The 22,431-nt window shown below is 42.9% G+C and overlaps 2 long non-coding RNA genes across 3 annotated transcripts; one reads left to right on the forward strand and one right to left on the reverse strand.

The window, feature by feature from the left end:
• Positions 1-10,451: 10,451 nt before the first annotated feature.
• Positions 10,452-14,690, reverse strand: LOC140631738 (uncharacterized). 2 transcript variants are annotated; one of them, XR_012029267.1, is made up of 4 exons: positions 14,550-14,690; positions 13,432-13,540; positions 11,220-11,338; positions 10,452-10,587 (listed from the first exon to the last, which is right to left on the reverse strand). It is a non-coding gene; the product is annotated as an uncharacterized lncRNA (long non-coding RNA). The 2 variants fall into 2 exon arrangements; XR_012029265.1 differs by lacking the exon at positions 10,452-10,587 and adding an exon at positions 10,838-10,977.
• Positions 14,691-15,537: 847 nt separating this feature from the next.
• On the forward strand, positions 15,538-17,273 carry LOC140631737 (uncharacterized). Its single transcript, XR_012029264.1, has 3 exons — positions 15,538-15,677; positions 15,797-15,927; positions 16,453-17,273. It is a non-coding gene; the product is annotated as an uncharacterized lncRNA (long non-coding RNA).
• Positions 17,274-22,431: the final 5,158 nt, after the last annotated feature.

Below are 22,431 nucleotides of genomic sequence, written 5' to 3' on the forward strand. Positions count from 1 at the left end.
TCTTTAGGTCTTCTAAGATTTACAGTGAAACAGGTTCATGTACCCAAGTTGTTCCAAACTTAAGTTTCCTAGTATCTGAACAAAATAGGTGATTCTAAATTTAAAATCCTTCTAGCCACATTTCATGTATCTACAGCCATATCTGGCTAGGAGCTACTTGAGCTAGGAGCTAGAGCAGGACTGAAGTCCCTAAATTCAAGCATGTACTTGACCTCCTATGTGATAGGCATTATATCATGCATGGGAGATAAAGCAACATAAAACAAGAAAGATGTCCCAGCAACAAGGGCAGACAAATGTCTGGTGAATAGAGGGGAAAAAAATCAAAAGACGGGGAGAAGAAAATTGCCAAGTCCTGTCCTGTTCTGCCTGTGAGAAAACTAAGGGGATATGGTATGGAGTTCTTGGCTTATCACACTAAAACAAGTGTGTGGTATCCTATAAATCCAGATATTTGGCATAATCAAGAAAGTTTCATTTACAACAGAGTCCCCTGTAGCAGAGTACCTAGCATGTAAGTTATTCAGCTTCAATGGACTTTTAAGATTTTATTTTTAAAAAGAACATGGTGGAGGAAGGACAGAAGGGGGAAGAAGAGAACCAATCCCAAGTAGACTCCAGGCTGAATTCAAGCTCAACTTGGGATTTGATCCCACAACCCTGAGATCATGACCTAGTCTGAAATCAAGAGTTGGATTCTGGGCAGCCCGGGTGGCACAGTGGTTTAGCGCCGCCTGCAGCCCTGAGTGTGATCCCGGAGACCCTCGATGGAGTCCCACATCGGGCTGCATGGAGCCTGCTTCTCCCTCTGCCTGTGTCTCTGCCTCTCTGTGTGTCTCTATGAATACAAAAAAAAAAAGGAGTTGGATCCTTAACTCACTAAGCTACATAGGTCCCCTATTCCCCCCCACATACATACATGCTCTACACACACGCACCCCCCACTCCCCCCCACAGGCGCGCACCCCCCACTCTTCCCCCCCCACCCACCCTCTTCACCCCACCAGCCCCCTCTCTTTCCCCCTTTGAGGGAGGGTGGTAACATGTACACTAGCACTAAATCTAATCAAAGAAAAAAAGCCTTGACCTAGAACCCACCAGGTTTTCTCCGGCTTCTCAGACTAATTATATTAATGTCCTGTGAGCCTCCAAAGAACTATTTCCCAAACATATTTGACCATGGAAACTTCTATTTTCCAGAGAATCTTCTAGTAGGAGTGTTCTACAGAATATAAATCTATTATTTCTATAGATCTGGGCTGTTTCTGCTTTCCTTATTGGAACTTAGCCTGCTCAATAGGGAGAAAGGAATATTGTAGGGAGAAAAATTATTAGTGTACCTCTGAATTGAAAAGCCCCTCAAACTTCCTAGCTTAAAGTTAAATCACTGCTCTAAAGTGAAATATCATTTGGGACCATTAACTTGAATAGCTTATTAATATAGTGTCTCAGCTAAATTAGAAACTTTATTATCCCCAGAGGGTATAATTCTTATACTTCTGCTACTTTTTGGCATTTGTCTAGTTTTAAGAGGCTTTTTCTAATAACTTATTTATAAGTTTATATTGCCACCCCAGACTCTTTACCTTCACAATATCCTCCAAATTTAATGAAACTGATTCCAGGTAATTACTAAAAGATTGCTTGAATCTAGCCAGAATAATGTAATCTACGCTTGCATATTTTGGGTTTTTCCTGGATAAAGATCATTGATTTGGTCTGCTGTGTGCCTATCACTAACATATCCTCAGACTATTCACGTGATAACATAGCCTCTCTAGGTAACTCCACGGGTCTGCTGCACAGCTAGCTGTCAGCATAAGACCTCCCTTTGATGTCCTCCCTTTCATATAGGATAAATCCTAGGTCCTCTTTTTGGCATATGCCATTTTTGTATCCATTTGAGGAAGAATGATGTATAAGGCAAACTCTAAGAAAGTGGATGCCTGAGAGTAGCTTTCTCTCTGCTCCCACTCAATCTGGCTCTCGACAGTTTAGCTAGGTACCAAATTTTGGAGAAGTGGTCTATTTTCTGTTTTGAAGGTAATGCTCTATTGACTTCCAGGTTTCAGTGTTGTAGCCTGCTATTCTGACATCTGATCTCCTGTCTTTGGCTATTCCAGATGCTTTAGAACTTAGAAGGCCAGAGAATGATGATGGGATATTCTGTGATTTGTTGATAGAAAAGAGTTTTAATCTATAGAGTACATGTTTTTAACTCAAGGAAAAATTCTTGTTTCTGACTTATACCCCCCCCCCTTCTGTCTTGTCTCTACCTCCCTAGTTTATTTTTTTTTTTCCAGATAAAAGTTTCTTAAATTACCTCTTTGTTTCCTTGATTTGTCTCTAGTTTTGGCATATACTTTGAGACTTAAGTCAGAATATACATTATCTTCTATTTCAAATAGAAATCTTGTTTATCCTGCATTGTCTTCAGACCTTTTTTCTTGATGGTATGTCTTCAAATATCAATCTTGTCCGTTCATATAGTACAAAAGCCAATTGGAAGCTCTGTGTGACTGAAGACTAATAAGCTCCAACTTTGGGCCACAAGCCATTGTGGCCTACATTACTCCTACTTCTTCCCCTTTATATGGATCTACTTCCAGTAACACTGGAAGAGTATGTTTATAAGACTAAGTTATGTTTTCCACAGCATCTAAAATCCCTAAATTCTAAGAATTCCTAGTCCTAGGTCCATTTGTTCACTGCCAGGAAGGAAGAAAGTAAATCCCCAGGTGTTTAACAACTCCTGATTTTTTACTTTTTTTTTTTCTTACTTATTGAATCCTAATATGCATACAATGAAGCATATGAGCTCTACCAATGTTACAGAGGGCCTGCTGAATACATGTCTAACCACCACCCTGATCAAAAGGTAAATGAAGCAACCCCAGAAAGTTTCCTCATTTTTATTGTCAGTCAACACCTCCTAGAGGTGCTAACTATGACCAGAGGTCCATTTTACTTGTTCTTGAACTTCATATAAAAATAATTATATAAATTCTTCTTTGTTTAGACTCCTCAATCTAGTGTCTGAGATCTATACTTCATGTGTCAATATTTCTTTTATCTACTACATTACATTAAAGATACCAGTTTAGGGGGCCCTGGGTATCTCAGTCTGTTGAGCATCTAACTCTTGATTTTTGGCTCAGTAATGAGATCAAGCTTCACATCAGGCTCTGTACTGAGCATGGAGTCTGCTTGTCCCTTTCCCTCTGCTCCTCCCCATGTGTGTTCTCTCTCTTTCTTTCTCTTCCCTCTTTCTCCCTCCCTCCCTATTTCTCGCAAAATCTTTAAAAAAAAAAATATCAGTTTATCCTTTTATTGATGGACAGTTGAATTGTTTCTAGTTTCAGGTTATTGGGATCCCTGGGTGGCACAGAGGGTTAGCGCCTGCCTTTGGCCCAGGGCGCGATCCTGGAGACCTGGGATCGAATCCCACGTCAGGCTCCCGGTGCATGGAGCCTGCTTCTCCCTCTGCCTGTGTCTCTGCCTCTCTCTCTCTCTCTCTCTCTCTCTCTCTGTGTGTGACTATCATAAATTACACATTTTTTTAAAAAAAATTTATTTGTTTCAGGTTATTAAGCACTAGTAATCACCCTCTTTCCTCGTGTACAACAGCTTTATACCATCCTCTCCTACTCTGAACCAGACTGGCCCTGTGACAGTAGGACATAGTAAAAGTAACACTGTGACTGGGCATAGGGCACATGCAGCTTCTGCTTTGTCTCCAGAGAAGCCAGTTGGCTTGCCACAGCAAGGATGCTGAAGTAGCCCTGTGGAGAGGGAATGATTCCCCAACCCCTCCCAGCCAACAGCCATGCAAGTGCCTCCCTGGAAGGGAGTCCTCTAGCCCCAGTCCACATCTGCCAGCAACCATATAAGATACCCTGCGCTAGAACCACCCAGCTGAGCTGGTTCTGAATACCTGCTCCTCTACAACCATGAGAGAGAAATGATTACTCTTATAAAGCACTGTGCTTTAGGTGACTTTTTTTTAAGGCACAATAAGTAACTAATATTAAGGGTTTTGTTTGTTTGTGGTGATATCTCACCTTAGATATGAAAGAGTAGAATTGCTCAGTCACAGAGAAGTGTATGCTCCAAAAGCAACAGCCAAAGTTTCCAAAGTATGTCTATATTTACACTCAGACTAGCTATTAGCTATGTAAAAGAGTTCTAATTGCTCTAAATCATTTAAGGATAGGCACCTATTTTGAGAGGTAAGATCTGCTAGAGTCCACATCAGCTCCTCCCCCTTAGGTTGTACTTAATCCAGCCTACAGAGGCACACAGCCACCCCCTGTCCCCTCCACCATCACTCAAGTTTGATGCTATGTGATTTGGTAACTACAGATTCTATTAGACTGCTATGTCCTTGTTGTTAGCAAACTGGGGGCGGGGGTGGGGGGGGTGTTATCGCTGCCTGTGTCTCATTAGTCCATAATCAAGGGAGCTTTAAAATAAGCCAATAAAACATCTTAGATTCATAGAACCTATAAAATTGAGACAAAAAAGTAAATTTTTCAATCAATAAGGGTGAAAATCTTGTCATTGACCACTTAGGGATCTAAGAAGAGGTAAGATTTCTTCATTCTGTCACTTTCCAGAGAAATAGAATTTCCTTAGGACAAATCTCTAAGAAAACCCAAAGCAGTTGGCAGATGACGGGAAATAGCATCTTGACTGGAGCACTATGCACTGAGTCTCTATTTTTAGATCTTCATGTTCAACAAAATAAACTCCCTTTTATATTAGGAATTCAAATGAGAGTGATCTACTTCAATGACCAACAGAGAACTTACAGGGTCTGAGAACAGGAGAAACAGAAAACCAGAAATGGAACCTGATTATCATAGTAGCCTTTCTGGAGAAACTATTCTTTCTCATAGAGATTGCCATTCCCATCTTCACCCAAAATATTCAGACCAGGATACCAGCTACATGGCGGTTGATAAAACATTTAACCTCTACAGACTTAACTTTCTCACATCTGAAATAAGGACTTATTTCTTTCTTTCTGGCTTTAAATTCTTTGCTCTTGGAATTTTCTGATTCTCCTTCAGTCATTTTCGTTGGTCTTGATTCCTGGCTATCCCTTGGAAATTCTACTTCCCTGATTCCTTGCTTAGGATTTTCATGCTGTGAGCTGGCAATGTGCTTCTGTCCTACACCATGGCATACTTCTGCCTTCTGAGACCTAAAGCCTTGCTGTTTTTTTCAATAAAAGTCTTAGCAAGTCTTACAATAGCCACCGGCCAGAGGGAGCAGAAATTAGAAGGTCCTGCAAATTGCCAACCTCTTTTCTTCCCACTTTTCCCAAGAAGTATAGCTTTTTTCATTTTTGCTGATGTGGAAGGGACTGAAGACATTGACAAAGAGAAATAAATCACCTTCCTCAGCACCCCCAATAGCTGAATTAGGTGAAAAGGAATGGCCGAATCCAGTGAAGTCTCTCACACAGGTTGGGAGGGGAGGAAGGAAAAGGCAAAGGGCTGACTGCACAAAGACTGATGGTAGTCAAATAAAAAATGAGGCTTCAATGATGCTGGAAAAAATGAACTATACCTGTCAAGTTTTGTCTTTTAATCTCTATATTGGAGTAAGGGGTTGGATTATAATAGCTACTGCTGCATGTTTGCCAGGTGCTCCTCCGATGTGCCAGTCTAGCAATTCATCACCTCATGGGTACACAAGAAGGGCTCTCAGGATGTTGACTTTATCTTCCATGGATCAAAAATACCTATGAGTTTAGTTTTCAAAGAAGCATCTATTTTCTTACCCTCCTGAGTATTTGGCCTTATTGTGTTCTGTAGGGTAAATCTAGGGGTGTTGGCAGGGATGGGGCAGGGAAGGAGACAAGCACCAACGTAAGGACAGAAATCCATCACCTGTCAGTCACTATTTCTCACTGGGGCAAGGGTGCCCCCAGGGAGTGCCCTGAGATTGACAACATGGTTGCTGGGAGGTTATCACATCTGGTTGTGCTACCCACACCTCTCCAAAGTCAGACTTTCATCCTAAAAATTCCCTTGTCCTTGTGCCAGACAAAGGGCCTGGCATAGCCCAGGAGCTCAGGGAACATTTGCTGAGTGAATCACACAAAACTATGACATAATTTAACCAGATTTAAAGAAGCCTAGAAAATTCCCAGAAAATGCCTGAATTTACCCAGAACACTCTCATTCCCTAGAGTAGGAATTTCTGGTCAGGTAGGCCTTTTAGGACATGCTCACTGACTGCTTCTGTTAGCAACCCCTTCTTCACTCCCTGAGTCCTCATGGTTCACAGGAATGGAAAATGTTTCAGGATAACACAGGATCGTCCCTTTGAACAAACTCCAGTGTCTTAATCTTCTATTAGAAAACCCACAACTCCTTTTTTCCCTTTGAGGAAAAGTACTTGATGAAAGCATAAAAAATGCCACAAAGAAAAATTACAAATCCAATGGCAACTAGAGCCCTCTTTAGTCTTTGGAAACCTAGTCTTTGGTTCTTTTACAATTTGTTTTATTGAGATATAACTCACATTCCATAGAGTTTAAAATGTATACTTCCATGGTTTTTAGTATACTTGCAGTTGTGCAAGTCCCTCCCCTGTCTTTCCTCTTCCTAGCCCCTCACATTCACTATTCTGTTTGTCCTTAGACATTTGTCTATTCTGGAATACCTCACATAAATGAAATCATACATCATATGGCCCTTTGTGACCAGCTTCTTTCACTAGCGTAACATTTTCAAGGTTGATTTATGCTGTAGCATGTGTCAATACTTCAGTCCTTTTTTGGTCATTAGGAATAATGCTGCTATGAACATTCATGTATGAAGTTCTTGTGCAGACATAGGTTTTTATTTCTCTTGGATCTAGACCTAGAGTAGATTATGGGGGTCATATGGTAGCTCTGTGTTTCACATTTTAGCAGCTTCATGAGTGTTTTCCAAAGTGGTTGGACCACTTTATACTCCTACCAGGAGTGTATGAGGGTCCCATTTCTCCACATCTTCACGAACACTTATTATCTTTTTGTCTCATAACTATAAGGTAATATTTGTAAACTATTTTTAAATATAAAAAAGCATAAAGACAATGAAAGGGCCCCAAATCCTGCCAATAAAAAACATCAAAATGTATGACCCCAAATAATTCAAACCATACATAAAAGCCGAAGAAAAAAGAACTCCCACTGCCCCCCACTCCTAGGTGCTCTTCCTGAATGCAACGGTCTTCAATGGTCTCCTATAGGTCAGTCCTCAAGCCTCAAGCGTGTGCATGTTTCAGTTCACACAACAGTGACAACCCTCCTTCTGCCCTCATGTACACGTTCACTGCTGTTTTTCATCTACGGTATACGTTAGCTGCATCTTGTCTAAAAGGCCTATAGTCTCCTAAAAATCAGGACATGTTGGCCCAGGAAGCCCAGCATGCCCATCAGGAGTCTTCAAGAGCAAAGCAGCAACTGTTCCCTCTGTGTCTTCCCACAGGTTAGGAAAGCACTCTGCACAAAGGAAAACCATTTTTTACAAGATCACTTTTATTTGACCATGGTGGGAAGATGTAGCATATGTGTTGGCTTTTTTGCTGAGCACTCTAAATTAAATCCTGGATGGAGAAGGTAGAGGCCAGGGTCAGTGGTGGTTTCATGTGTTGCAACATACTCTATGTCGGGCTATTAGATAAGGCTTCATGCTCTTGATAAGACTCTGCACATTATCTTCCTTATCTCCTTCAAATGGTTTATACCTACAAGCATGCTGTTTCTGGCATTTACTGCTACCCAGGAAGCTACAGAGACAAATGATGGAAAAGTGCTCATAAATAAGTCTGTTTGTAATGAAGGCCAGGGAAGAAGTCCTCTGTCAAAGTCACATTTAAATTCGATGAGTCAACCCTTTTTGCAATTACCATGCAGACAAGTTTAATATAATCTATTGGAGTGGCCTCCGTAAGATGACACTGAAGCCCTGAGACACCTCTGGGATGACTCGGTACCCTTGGTTTGGGGCCAATTGACTTAATGTTCTGTGTTTCCTGTGAATGACTCCTTCTCCTCATCTCACCCCACTGGCTACATTATAATTCCCTAAATTCTCACTTTACCTTTTTTTTTTTTAAATCTCTGGTACCTCAGGAACCACCATCTTCTCACCACAAAAGAAAAATAAAATATGGACTGTGGTAGCACAATGAAAGTACTTCCCCAGCTGAAGTCTGATAAAAAGTATACCAGAATATATTAATGGAAAAGTGAACAGAACACAAAAACAGTGTTATTTCAATATTACGATTGCAGGGCAGCCCGGGTGGCTCAACAGTTTAGCACTGCCTTTGGCCAGGGGTGTGATCCTGGAGACCGGGAATCAAGTCCCACATCGGGCTCCCTGCATGGAGCCTGCTTCTCTCTCTGCTTGTGTCTCTGCCTCTCTTTCTGTGTGTCTCTCTCTCTCTCTCTCTCTTTTTTTTAAAGATTTTATTTATTTATTCATAAGAGACACACAGAGAGAAAGACACAGAGACACAACACAGGCAGAGGGAGAAGCAGGCTCCATGCAGGGAGCCCGATGTGGGACTTGATCCCGGTCTCCAGGATCAGGCCCTGGGCCAAAGGCAGGTGCTAAACCGCTGAGCCACCTGGGCTGCCCTCTTTCTCTGTGTCTCTCATGAATAAATAAATAAAACCTTTAAAAAAAATTATTATTGCAATAAATATTTCACGTTAATGATGCACTGGGTAAAATTAAAAACAAAATGAGATGCAGAAATAATCATGAGTCTACCCTGATGAACTTATCCAAGTAAAAGGTTATTCTATGAAACAGATGGTGTTGAAAGGAAAATATTAATTTGTGCATTTTAACCCCTGAAGCAAATGTTTAGAAAGCATAATTACCATTTTTTTAGCACATACAACATGCCAAACACTGTATAAGCAATTTCTGAGGATGATTTTTATTTAACACACTCAATGCTTTTTGAGGTTGGCAATATTATCAACACTTTAAAAAAAAGATTTCTGAGTTTTATAAAGCTGAGGCTACATAGAAGAGCATGGTTTATATAGACCTGTGATTAATATTTCACAGATGAACAGCAAAAAAATGTATGTTGTCCATAGCCTATACCATAACAGCACCAGGCAGGTTGACCCCTGCAATACTCTTCCAGTCGTCAGAGTCTGGGAACTAAAGAGGGAACCACTCAAATCCTTAATTTTGCAGGACATGCTCAAATATCCACCTTAAAAAGCTTTTTGAATTCTTGCTTTATTGCTTTCCAGCTTGTATGCAGCTTAGGAAACTAAAACCCAGAACACTCATTAATCCATTTGGTAATCCAAATTCTGATTTGAATTTTCCAATTTCCAAAGAGCATATCCTTTCTTCTGTAGCACTTTCCTACATTCCTCCTTGTCCTGATATTCCTCTTTATGTTTTCCACTTTAACTTGAAAATATCAAATTAGAATTAAATTATTCCATTTAAGCGTTAGATCCATACCTCTGTTTAGGTGCTTGCACAGAATTTATAAATAGAAGCCAGTGGCCTAGGTGTCTGCGCTCTCCTCCTTGAAGCTCCGTAGGAGAGCCTTCTCCCCTCAGCCCTTCAATTGGTTAGTGTATTTGGTTGATTAGTGGATTTGGATAGCTACTTCTGCATTCTTTGTCAATGGGATGTCCAAACAACCTGTGGCTTAAGTTACTTATATGAGATACCTTGACTTTTAATTTATCACAGTTCAGCTCCTACTAGGACTTCGAGGTTCTGAGCAATCTATGTCAAAAGTAGCTCTTCTGGGACACCTGGGGGGCTCAGTCAGTTAAGTGTCCGGCTCTTGGTCATGATCTCAGGGTCCTGGGATCAAGCCCTACATCAGGCTCAGTGCAGAGTCTGCTTGTCCCTCTCCCTCTGCTCCTCCCCCTGCTTGTTCATGCACTCTTTCTCTCTCATTCTCTAATAAATAAAATCTTTTTTTAAAAAAAACGTAGCTCTTCCATCACATCAATCCTCAAGGGGACCTTCAAGACCCTCTGATCCCCGTAACCACTTTCCCCTAATTATGCTTGCTGATCCCTGAGGCTTCAGCTGCACCTGTTAGGTCACTTGCTGGGAACTTGACTCACAAACCTTGCTCTGACTGCAGCACATTCTTCCTCTCTTCCTTCAAACTTCGCTATTTGTAGGAAGCTCCAGATATACGTTGAGGAGAAGGAAAAGTCAGATGTCACTCATATATAGAAAAGTTATGAGAATTAAATTTTTTTTAATTTTTATTTATTTATGATAGTCAGAGAGAGAGAGAGAGAGAGAGAGAGGCCGAGGGAGAAGCAGGCTCCATGCACCGGGAGCCCGATGTGGGATTCGATCCCGGGTCTCCAGGATCGCGCCCTGGGCCAAAGGCAGGCGCCAAACCACTGCGCCACCCAGGGATCCCCAAGTTATGAGAATTAAATGGATATATTAACCAGCTCAGCATAGTGTACATCACACACAAAAATGGTCGAGATTCATAGTATTCACATCATCACTATTATCACCATAGGATGCTTATTAAATATTATACTTCAGTACAGAGATGCAGCTGCACCTAAAAAAAAAAAAAAATGAGCAAAGTTAATGAGCTATCTAGGGCCCACTTCCATCCCTTCTTCCTGACAGAAATGTCATTCGAATCCGGTATCGACCTCCCTGCACACCTCCATGTTCTTAGGGGAAGCTGGCCCTACCACAGCCCCAGGAGGTGGCCTTGTTGGTCTAAGAGTTATCCCATCTCCTTTATTAATAGCTGGTTCTGGAGGGAATGTGTGACATGTTCTGGTTGGAGATATCCTGCTGAGGGAACTGAGAAAAGACTCCTCATTCCTAAGAGAGAGCTGTAAGGGATACTCTCTCCTTCTTGCAGGCAACCATGTGTGTAGCTCTGACATCTGGCACCGCCACAGCCTGTGTGCTTTGTCTCTATCTTCAAAGGCTGAACCTAGGGAGACAGAGTGAAGTTAGGGAAAGTACCAGTGTTCCTGATGCCATCTTTGAGCCTATCTCTGGTCTTGGAGTTGTATGTGGTAACAAATAGCCTTTTTGTTTAAGGCAAATACCCCAAATTTACCAGAGCTGTTAAAAACAAAGACACAGAAGCAAAAATAGCAAAACCTGCTGAGTATTTACAGTATGCTGCCATCCCACAGAAGATCAGATAATCAAAGGAAAGCAAACACTTACTTATGTACCCAAAGGTCTCTTCTGAGTTTATCATTGGAGGCTGCCTAAGATGGTTTTGGTTTTTCATCTGCCTGGTACTTTCCTTGGTGAGAATGAGGGATGCACTCCTTCATGGAAACCTAAGTAAAATTAATTGTTCAAAGAAAGACCTTCTCTTAAACATTCACTCTCCTGGGGTGCCTGGGTGGCTCAGTTGGTTACGCATTTGCCTTTGGCTCTGGTCAAGATCTGATCCCACCGCATCCTGCTCCTCACTCGGCAGGAGTCTGCTTTTCCCTTTCCTTCTGCTCTTCCCCCCAGCACTAGCTGGCTTTCTCTCTCTCTCTCTCTCTCTCTCTCTCAAATAAATAAAAATCTTAAAAAAGAAAAGAAAAAGAAAAGCACTATCTCTCTTGTTATACACTGTGTGTGTGTGTGGGGGGGGGATACTAATGATCAGAACTCACAGTCTAGAGAATAACTTTAGAGATGAGGAAGGGTACTGATATGGCCACATGCAAGGACCCAAAATGTGAGGGCTTAAAAAGCTGGGGGGGGTAAATTGGTGAATGATTGGGGTGGGAGGGCTAGAGAGAGGGCTAGGGGCTTAGAAGGAGACAAAGAAGGACATCCAAGTAGAAAAAAAAAAAAAAGCATGAACAAAATCAAGGATAGGCAACACACAGTCCAATGTGTCCAACAGATGCCAAAGCATATGATAAAGCAATCAATCTGTAAACACTGTGAAAATGGTTCTAGAGTGGACAAACATCAACAGAATAAAGCAGAGAGCTGAAAAAACCATTTGTATCAATGAATTGTATATATATCAAAAAGTTAGCATTTCTAATCATTGCAGAAATGCTGAGGGATTTCACTTTTCACTATATTACTATATTGTTTGAATTCTTTACAACATATTTATATATTATCTATGTTTAATGAAAATAGAAATTCTTTATTCCTTTTTATAACTGTAAAAGTAGATGTATGTATTGGACACTTAGAAAACACATAAGTAAAAAGAACAAACACTACCTTTGGGTACATACTCTTCCAAAATTCTTACATATTATTTTTCTTTTTTACCAAAATAGGATTATAATTTATGTTCCATGTTTTCCTTTTACTACCACCCACTCCGCACCATCAAAGTTTCTAAAAATATTTCTTTGACATTTCTTCCATTAAGAGGTAGAGTCTCATTTCTTGCCGAGTGTGGGTCAGGCTTTGTGACTGGCTTTTAACCAGTTGAGTATGTTGGAAGGACAGGGTATGAATTCTAAGGTGAGTCATTAAAAAGATATTGCTTCTGTGTTCTGTGCTGCTGTTGTACAGCAAAAAAAAATAAAAATAAAATAAAATAAAAATACACCAATGTATCACAGACATCTTAATATTAATGTAAGTTTGATTATTAAATGGTGTGGGCAAACTGACCTTAGCCAATCTGACCATGTACAAATCTTAAGTCCTTTTTGGTAGATGATAGTACCCACAGAACATTTAGGTAATTGAGAACTAGCTACTTCCCACCACAAATGAAAGCAAGGCTCAGCCCAAATTCACACCCCCACACATACACAGATGAGCAATGCCATCTGTACCATGGTGAAAGCCCAACTCTGTGGGTTGTTGTTTGTGTTTTTTACCGTCTTTGTCTTGAGCTAGACTCCAAGACCTGATCTTGACTGCTTACCTGCTTGCACCTACCAACGTTTGTGCCACATTTTTCCTTAAGCTCTTCTTTTCACACTATCTCTTAATTCAGGCGAGGGACCCGATGGGCATAACATTCCATGATGGAAAATGAAACTACCCCCCAAGCAGTAATGACTGCCCAGAGGAAGAGCTCCAGTGGCCCAGATCACCCTTACCAGTGTGAGCTAAATCCCCCACTCACGCCTGTGCAGATGGACCATAGAGTGACTCACAGTTACTTCTACCTCATTATAATATTAAAATCTCCACTAAAGGAGGAGCCTCAGCCCCATTTACATAGTACGCAATGTTGTGTACAGCACATGATTCCTTAAGGCACATGCTCAACCATATCCCCTGCCTCTATATCTGATGACAAGGTTCCTCTATCTGAATATTCATTCTAACCCTGAATAAAAGGAACCCACCCACCCTTGCTCAGGATTCTCAAGATTTGGAAGTCTTTCCCCATAATCTCCGTATTTGCTGCAAATAAAGTCTCCTTTGTGTTAAGTTTCTAATTGTGACTCACCATAAAGCAAAATTACGTTGGTTCCATTACATCTTGAATGAGAGCTTCAGTCAGCCAATACTGAATATCCTAGAATTTAGTCAGCCAGAAACCATACCCACATGGAGCACTGTTGAAAGACCGGCTTGAATCAGCCACTGGATTTTTAGGATCAGCCCCTAGCTGTCATCCCTAAGGGTGTGGGCCATAGGCCTTGCTAAATTCTTACACCCTTTTTGAGAAAAGGTGAGGATTATTTCAACTAACGAATCATCAATCCCATGATCTTAAATACCACTGATTTCACCAATGGGGCCCATCTCTAACAATCACTAGGGTAATTAGAGAATTTGCTGAGTCTGTGCGACTAAGGAAGCCATGGGGGAGAGAATCTCTGGCTGTGGTCGCACTAAAGTGAGGGCTTTCTGATTAAAATGTTAGCTGATCCCTGCAGGGTTCAAATTAATAAGGAAATAAACAACCATACTCAGGGTGTAATTTTTAAGACTTTTTTTAAAAGTAATCTCTACACTCAACACAGGGCTTGAACTCACAACCCCAGCATCACGAATTGCATGCTCCACTGACTGAGCCAGCCAGGCGCCCCTCCGAGGTATAATTTTTTATTTTTTTATAAATTTATTTTTTATCGGTGTTCAATTTGCCAACATACAGAGTAACACCCAGTGCTCATCCCGTCAAGTGCCCCCCTCAGTGCCCGTCACCCAGTCACCCCCACCCAGTGTAATTTTTTAAATCACTGCCTATGATGAAATATTTTAAAGGAAGCAAAAGACATCACTGTAAACAATTCCATAGTATTCCAATGAGTGACTATACCAGACTTTTTGAATCATGTTCATTTAATGAACATTTATGTCATGGCCCATTTTTTGGTATTATAAACAATTCAGAGATGAATGTCCCTTGGACCTTCGTTTTTCATGCCTTCTTCTAATTATTCTGTCCCCGGGGTCCAGGGGTACAAGAGCACCTGGCTCCTAGCAAACCCCGCTCAGTCACTTGCCACTAGCAAGTCCAAAGGCCGGAGGAGTGGCCGGTTCGCGGGAACGGAGCTTATCCCCGAGAGGCCAGCACATCACGGGGAATGATGAGAGAAAAAGGAACAAAGGCCAGACCTTGCTGCGGCTCGTAGGCTCCAGGCAGGGTTCCTGGGGCATCCGGATGGGAGCTTCTACACCCTCCTCGAAGGACTTCCTTTCACGCCCGTCTTACCACTAAGGATCTGCTCTAGTTCGTGTCACTTCACTCCCATAACCATCAACATCCTCCTCCAAGATCTAGGCCAGCATCACCTGCCAAACGTAGGGCCTCCGTCGGAAAGGTCTCCGGACTGAGGTTCCACCACACAGCAGTGAAAGGAGCCTTGCCCTAGCAACAGCTGGGCCCCTGACACCTACGCTATCCCTGACCCCATCCCTGACCCCATCCCTGACCCCATCCCTAAGCCCCACTAAGCCCCACTAAGCCCCACTAACGAAAAATCACGTGATCGGTCCCCCCTGAGGATCCTGTGCAGCCCTTTCTGCCCTTGGGTCCTGTCCCTGTGATTTACATCGATCAAAGTACCCTTCGGCCCCGAAAATGTCTCATTCTTTCTCGGCCTTTCGCTTGTGGCCCCGCATCAGGAAGACCGAGGGGTCAGGGTTCAGAGACTGTCTCCAAAGCGCTGAGCACACTTGGAGGACAGAGGACAAAGGTCAGTGGGCACGAGGCAGAGCCGGGACTGGGCTCAGGTCCCCTCCGGCCCGGAGCGGGGGCGGGGGCGGGGGCAGGGGGAGGGGCGGGGCAGGGGCAGGGGCGGGGCAGGGGCAGGGGCGGGGCAGGGGCGGGGCAGGGGCGGGGCAGGGGCGGGAGGCTCACCACAGGGGCCTGCACCCTGACGGCGGCCGAGGACCGGCCCAAGCCGCTCTGCCCCAGGCGCCTCGGCGCAGCCTCTTACCGACCTCCCCGTGGCCCTCACACTCGGCGCCCGGGGCGCAGACGCCTCGGGCGACGCGGACGCGCACCACGCGCAGGGCCCAGTGATTGCGGCCGCGCCAGCAACTTCCGGCTCCGCTGCGCCCCGACGTGCTTACGTCACTGCGCTCCCGCCCCCGCGTCCGCAGGCTGCGGCCGGAGCCCCGAGTGAGCTGGAGGAAGGAGTCGGTCACTAGGAAGTGGTCGCTGACGTCAGCACGGAGGCCGACGCCCTCTTTCGGTTCTTTGCGGTGAATCCCTACGAAATGGAACTGCCGGGTCAAATGGTACGTATGTTGCCCATTTCTCAAAAAAAAAAAAAAAAAGCAAGGATAGTATGTAAAAAAGTTGGGTGAAGATTTAAAAGAAATAGTACTTTTTTTTTAAGATGTATTATTTATTTCAGAGAGAGACAGTGCGTGGGCCGAGGGGAGGCGCAGGAGGAGACAGAACCTCCCGCAGGCGCCGCAGCCGAGCCCCGACATCGGCCGAGCGAACCGAGAGCCGGTGGCTCAACCGACTGAGCCAGCCGCCCAGGTGCCCCACAGAAATGGTGCTTTGAACCTGAAAGCAAGTCATAACCAAACAAAACTCCAACAGGAAAAGTAAAAGGAGTCAGTGCCAATTCCCCAGGCAGGATTTGCGCCCAGACGGTTTCCTTTCCAGTCTCACTAGAGCCCAGGCCCCCGCTGACCTCGGCCTGCCGCCCCCAAGGGACCAAGTGCTCGCCTCTATGCCACTTAAGGGAATTGCTTAGAATTAGGGTCTTCCCTTTAGAATGCAATGCTGATATTTTGTTTTACTCTCAGAGGGAGGAACGGGAGGAAGCCTCAGTCCTTTCTCCATCCCCAAGTAAAGGGGACAGCACCACTCCCCGATGGTGGACGAGCACAGTACAGGAAGAGCCAAACTGCTGGCTCCCGGGTGTCCTAGCAGAAGGGATTAGCCTCACTTCAGTCAGCACTCTTAGGAGGAGGCACTTTAGGTCCAGACAACAATAAACCAGTTCCAATTTCTGAATTGCAAGAAGACTCTAACTGACCGGTTAAATCTTCTTCACAGGATTGAGACCAATTTACACAACCATTCCCCGCTTTCAAACGAAAGGACAACAAACAAACTTCTTGCTGTTAAAGAACAGACGGGATTGGAAAAACCGGCAGTCTCAAGGTCACCTGGGGCAGGATCTGGTACTGAGAGATAATAAATAGTCCAATCCTGGAGCCCAGGCTGAGTTCCCTTGGGGCAAATGCTTGTTGTATTCATTGTCCTATTTTAAACCGCCAGCCAGTTACTCCACTGGTTGAATTCGTTTCCAACGGAGGCAAAGTGAGAGAAAGAAGCCGGCGGTGCCACATGACTCCTGGGCAGGATGGACAGACCCACAGGGGCCTCAGCACTGTTTACTGTCTCGACAGCAGGGTCTGACAAGTAGGGTAATGGCCCGACAGCTCATGCCTGAATGGATGAATGTTTGATAAGGCTCCATTACAGCTGATCCCACAGCAGTTACTCGCAGGGCTCAGTCACCCCAATGGACTGTTAGGCACCTGATAGAAATGGGGAAGATGTGCAGTTTTCAGGGTCAGAGCACAGCTGCTGGTACAGCAGCTTCACACAGGTGCCCGATGAAGAACGAGCTGACGTCAGAAGGAGAATGCTCATCATTAGGGGTCCAGTTCTCATTGAAACCTAGGCAGCCTTTCATCAAAATCAGACACAAGCGAGGTCTTGTGTCATACATACAGACCATGAGCGCCCCCCTCCCATCAGCAGCCTCCTGCAGCCCACGTCATAGTCTTCAAAACCTGGGAGCAGCCTCTAAAAGCCTCCTGACTTATTTGACAAACAATAAACAAAAGACAAATATGTTGATGAAAAAACTATTTAAGTACATGTTATTTTATCATCAAAACAATCTTTAATGGGAAAAAGAAGACACAGTGAGTATAAAATCACAACTCCAGTCAAGCGCATGTCCATTAATACAAAAACCTAAAGAATTAGACCAAAATTGTTCTGTTCTGACCCTCTTATTCAGGTGTTCCCAGTCTTGGCTAGTGGCACCAACATGCATCCATCTCCCAGGCCAGAAACCCAGGACTCTGCTAATTTATCCCATTAATCTCCCTATCGCAACTGCTCCTCCCCTAGTTCAGTACATCCCCCCTGCCTGCGTAGTCTTCCTCTGTGGCTGGAATGGCATTCCCAAAACACAAATTTGATCCCTTCCTCTCCTTTTAAAAATGTTCATTATTTCTTCATTGCCTACAAAATAAGCAACCCAAGCTTCCATCTTTACACACACACATGCCCCCTGGCTTGGTCCTAGCCTCACTCTCTCCTGCCCAGTCAGGACTTGTCACTGGGATGCCCTGATGACACCTGCATCTCCTAGGTGGCTTTAGTTAATCAGGAACCACAGAAAGGCCAGCAGTGCTTTGGAAACAGGCAGTAAACAGTGGCCTCAGTCCAAAGGTCAAAACTCCCTGAATGTGGAGACAAGGCACTGGTGAAGCAGCGCTCCCAAGTGGTTGGGAAACAAGACAGCATCTGGGGGATGCAGAGAGCATGGATCAGAAATACTTGGAAGAATGATATTTAGAGAAAATAGAGGCCCCACATTATTCATGCAGGGGCAGACACCAACAAATTTGGATTATAACTGTTACTGTAGCCTCTACAGAACGGATATCTAGCAAGTTCTGGAAAAAAGTTAGACTTAAAAGTGATTTATTCATTCTATTTGATTTTTGCTCTCAGTAAAAGTAAACAATGATAGGGCTTTTCTTTGGTTTTGTTGTTTGCTTGTTTGGCTTTTTTTTTTTTTTTTAATAAACTTTCAGAAATAAAATTAACATGAAATCTTATCAGAAACAAGCCATGTGACCTCAGATAGTAGTAGCCTTGCATAGGTTTATTTTTCTGATGGTTAAACAAGGGGCATGTGGGTGGCTCAGTGGGTTAAGTGCCAGACTCTTGGTTTCAGTTCAGGTCATGATCTCAAGGATGTGAGATTGATCCTGGAGTCCCCTCCACCCTCAGCAGCAGAGTCTGCCCCTCTTCCCACTCAACACATGCACCTGAGCTCTCTCTCTCAAATAAATAAAATCTTAAAAAAAAAAGAGAGAGAGAGAGAGAGACAAGATTGAACTTCATGATTCCTAGATTTCCTTCCACTCAGGAATATTATATTTCTGGGGTGCATAAGATGTTTATCTCTATAATATATTTGCCAGTTTGTATTAGAATTGTCCTAATTCCATTAAAAGTAGTTTAAAACACAGGGAGCAGGGTTTCATTCACACTGGCTCATATTAAGGTGATTTGCCTGGAAAGGATGCATGAGGAAGGGAAGCTCAGGAGAAGCCAGGGACACAAGCTGAAATTCACCCAGGTCTCAGGGAAAGGAATGGGAGCCATCAGGAGCTGGTGCTGCTCTGTGACATGGCTATGAGCACCCCTCCTGGCTTCTGCTCCTCTGAGCATGTCCACCACGGCATCCCCATGCCTACTTTCCCCCCACTGAGCTGCCGAGATCCTTGTGTGTTCACAGCTCCTAGTGGTGACCAGGTCCCTGACACTGCTGCAGGAACTTTATGCTCAGTTCCCAGAGCCAATCCACTTTCTATTTCCCAATTCCAAACTTCACAGCGAGAACTATGATTGGAGCAGCTCATCTTCAAGGTAGCCACCCTTGGTCCAATCAGCTTATGGGTAGGTGGGAAAGGTCATGCAACACAAACCCTGGCCACTGAAGTGTGGGTAGAGCAGATACCCTTAGCATGGGTTAGCATCAGAATGTGTGCACCTGTGCTCAGTGTTTGGTCCCAGAAAATAAAATAATAAATTGGTCAGGGTCCTATTACCTCTCCTGTCTTTATTCTTCTTTTCTGGCCAAAAAATAACCAGAGGGGATGGTTTTATTTGGGGGGTGGGGGTGGCAGGAGGACTGGGAGCAATCTATCAGGCTCCTGTGGCGTGACCTCTGGACTTCAACCCTGCGGCCTTCCTTGGCTCCTGCCTATTTGCCAGTCCAATTCTCCAACCTCCTGTCCTCCCCAGGAACCCCCAAGATCCTGCTTGATAAACTGATTTCCTTGAGATAGACTGACACAGCATCTGTGGTTTGCAAGTCAGAGCCAGGGCTGAGATACGCTTCCATTTTGTTTTTAAGTTTTTTAAATTAATTAATCTCTACACACATCTTGGGGCTCGAACTCATGACTGCAAGAACAAGAGTCTCCATGTTCTTCCAACTGAGCCAGCCAAGTGTCCCTACACTTCGGTTTTTATTCTTTTAAAACCATTTTTGGTTTGGGTTGGTTTGGTTTAGTTTGGGGCTGTTGGTCACTCCTCCTCCTTTTTCTTCCAGAAGCAGCTCAATTGCTTCCCCCTTCCTGTTCAGTTACTTCCTTGCCACACACATCTCTACCTCGTATGCCACCATTGCACTGAGCATGCAGCCTAAGCTAAAAGAAATGATCTCATTCTCCTAGACACAGATGGACCTGACTCCAGAGGGGCCAGGGCCTCTTTTCTGTGACTGACACAGATGCACATAGAAGATGTTTTGCCTTCAGAGAGCAGAAACACTAAGAATTTTTCTAGTGGCTATTGCTACAGCCAAGTAGAAAGAACCTGATGGAGAATTGCTTCAAATCAGAGGACAGCAGAGAGGGGGAGAGAGAGAAGTCAGAAGAGGGAAGCATTAAAGTGACTTCCTTTGTACCTCTCTGATTCACTTACGACAGAAGTGCCACCCTTGTAAACAGTACATTTCCTGTGCTTAAAGGAGTGTGATTTAGGCTTATTTTACTTTCAGCCAAAGGAATCTTCATTTTCTTCACACCTTGAAGCCAACTAACGACAGGGAAGAAAATCAGCTCATAATGTAATGGATGCCAAGTCATAAGTTACTCAAGGCTTAATGTTGCATCTGCTCACCCAAGTCTCACTGAGATTTTTTAAAGTACACTAAAGATTGGTTGCCCTCTTTCTGTAACACTCTGTATTTGCTTTTTTTGGTTCTGTTAGGATTCAGTTTTTAAAGAGCAGTTTTAAGTTTATAGAAAATTAAGTTTAGGGAGCCCGGGTGGCTCAGCAGTTTAGCCCTGCCTTCAGCCCAGGGCGTGATCCTGGAGACCGGGGATCAAGTCCCACATCGGGCTCCCTGCATGGAGCCTGTTTCTCCATCTGCCTGTGTCTCTGCCTCTCTCTCTGATGAATAAATAAATAAAATCTTTAAAAAAAATTAAGTTTATAGAAAAGTACTACTCATTCCTCCCACCCCAACAATTTCCCCTGTTATTAATATTTTGCATTAGTGCAATTATCACAACTGATGAACCAATAGCAATACATTATTATTAACCAAAGTCCGTAGTTTATGTTACGATTCACACTTTAAGATATTGTACATTCTGTGGGTTTTGACAAATGCATGATACTATATATCCACCATTACAGAATCACATAGGATAGTTCCACTTCCCCCCCAAACTCTCCATGCTTCACCTGTTTGTTCCTCCCTCCCCCAAACTCCTGGTAACCACTGTCTCCATTGTTTGCCTTTTCCAGAATGTCATGAAGTTGAAATCACACAATATGCAACCTTTTCAGAATGACATCTTTAAGTGAAAGATGCATTTTAAGTGAGTAAAATGCATTAAAGTTTCCTCTATAATTTCTCATGGTTTAATAGCTCATTTCTTTTTATTGCTGAATAATATTCCATGTCTGGAGGGACCACAGTTTATCCATTCACCTACTGGAAGACATCTTGGTTGCTTCCAATAATGAATAAGGCTGAATAGATTGTATGGCCTCTTATGGCCCACCTGTCCTATTTTGAAAGCTGCTTTAATTTTTCAAGAGATATTCAGATGTCACTGACCTGACAACCTTCCCAGCTCCCCCAGGTGGTATAAATCAGATCTTGGTCTCATCCTACCACACTTCTTGTTTCTACAAGCATTATCCCATTATTAGGTAGTTTCTTAGTCTCTGTATTCTTTGCCATACTGAACTCTTTCAGGATGTCTTTCTCTCTGCTGAGTTACTGAACCTCCTTTTGTCTTGGTTGCCTTGTCTATAAAATGAAGATGATAGGGTTATTCAGAGAATTAAATAAATAAATTAAGGGGCACCTGGATGGCTCAGATGGTTAATGTCTGTCTTCAGCTCAGGTTGTGATCTCAAGGTCCTGGGTTCAAGCTCCTTGTCAGGCTTCTGGCTCAGCTGGGAGTCTGTTTCTTTCTCTCCCTCTACCCCTCCTCTCTGCTTGTGCTCTTGCTCTTTCTCTCTTGAATGAATAAATAAAATCTTTAAAAAATAAAGTAAATTTAGAATATATATAATGTATTATTTACAATATATATTTAGAGCATATGTAGGTTATACATATTTAGAATAAATGTTTAAAATATATATTTAGAATATCTGTTTAAAGCATATATAATACATATACTTAGAATATATATATTCAGAATATATTTTTGTGTATGTATATTAGAATACATGTATTTAGAAATATATATTTAGAATAGTACCTGGCACATGGTATACACTGTATAAATTTTAGCTATGATCCTTTTCATTATTAATACTTATCTGTGTGTACTTGGCAATCAGAATATAGATATATATAAATAACTTTTGTTTTTTTCATTATTATATAATTTTTTATTTTTATTTTATTTAAACTCAATTAATTAACATATATTATTGGTTTCAGAGGTAGAGGTCAGTGATTCATCAATCTTACAACCAGTGCTCGCTTCATCATGTGCCCTCCCTCCTTAATGTCCATCACCCAGTTACCCCACATCCCCCTCTAGCTCCAGCAACCCTCAGTTTGTTTCCTATGACTAAGAGTCTCTTATGGTTTGTCTCCCTCTCTGATTTCATTTTGCTTTATTTTTTCCTCTCATAAATAACTTTTTTTTTCACATTTCAATTTGATCTTTAATCTTTTCACACTAGTCAATTCCTGGGGTAGATTTTTTTTTTTTTTTGTATATTTTTTTTATTGGAGTTTGA

This window comes from Canis lupus, chromosome 4, assembly GCF_048164855.1.
Source record: "Canis lupus baileyi chromosome 4, mCanLup2.hap1, whole genome shotgun sequence".
In the NCBI taxonomy this organism is placed as follows: domain Eukaryota; kingdom Metazoa; phylum Chordata; class Mammalia; order Carnivora; family Canidae; genus Canis; species Canis lupus.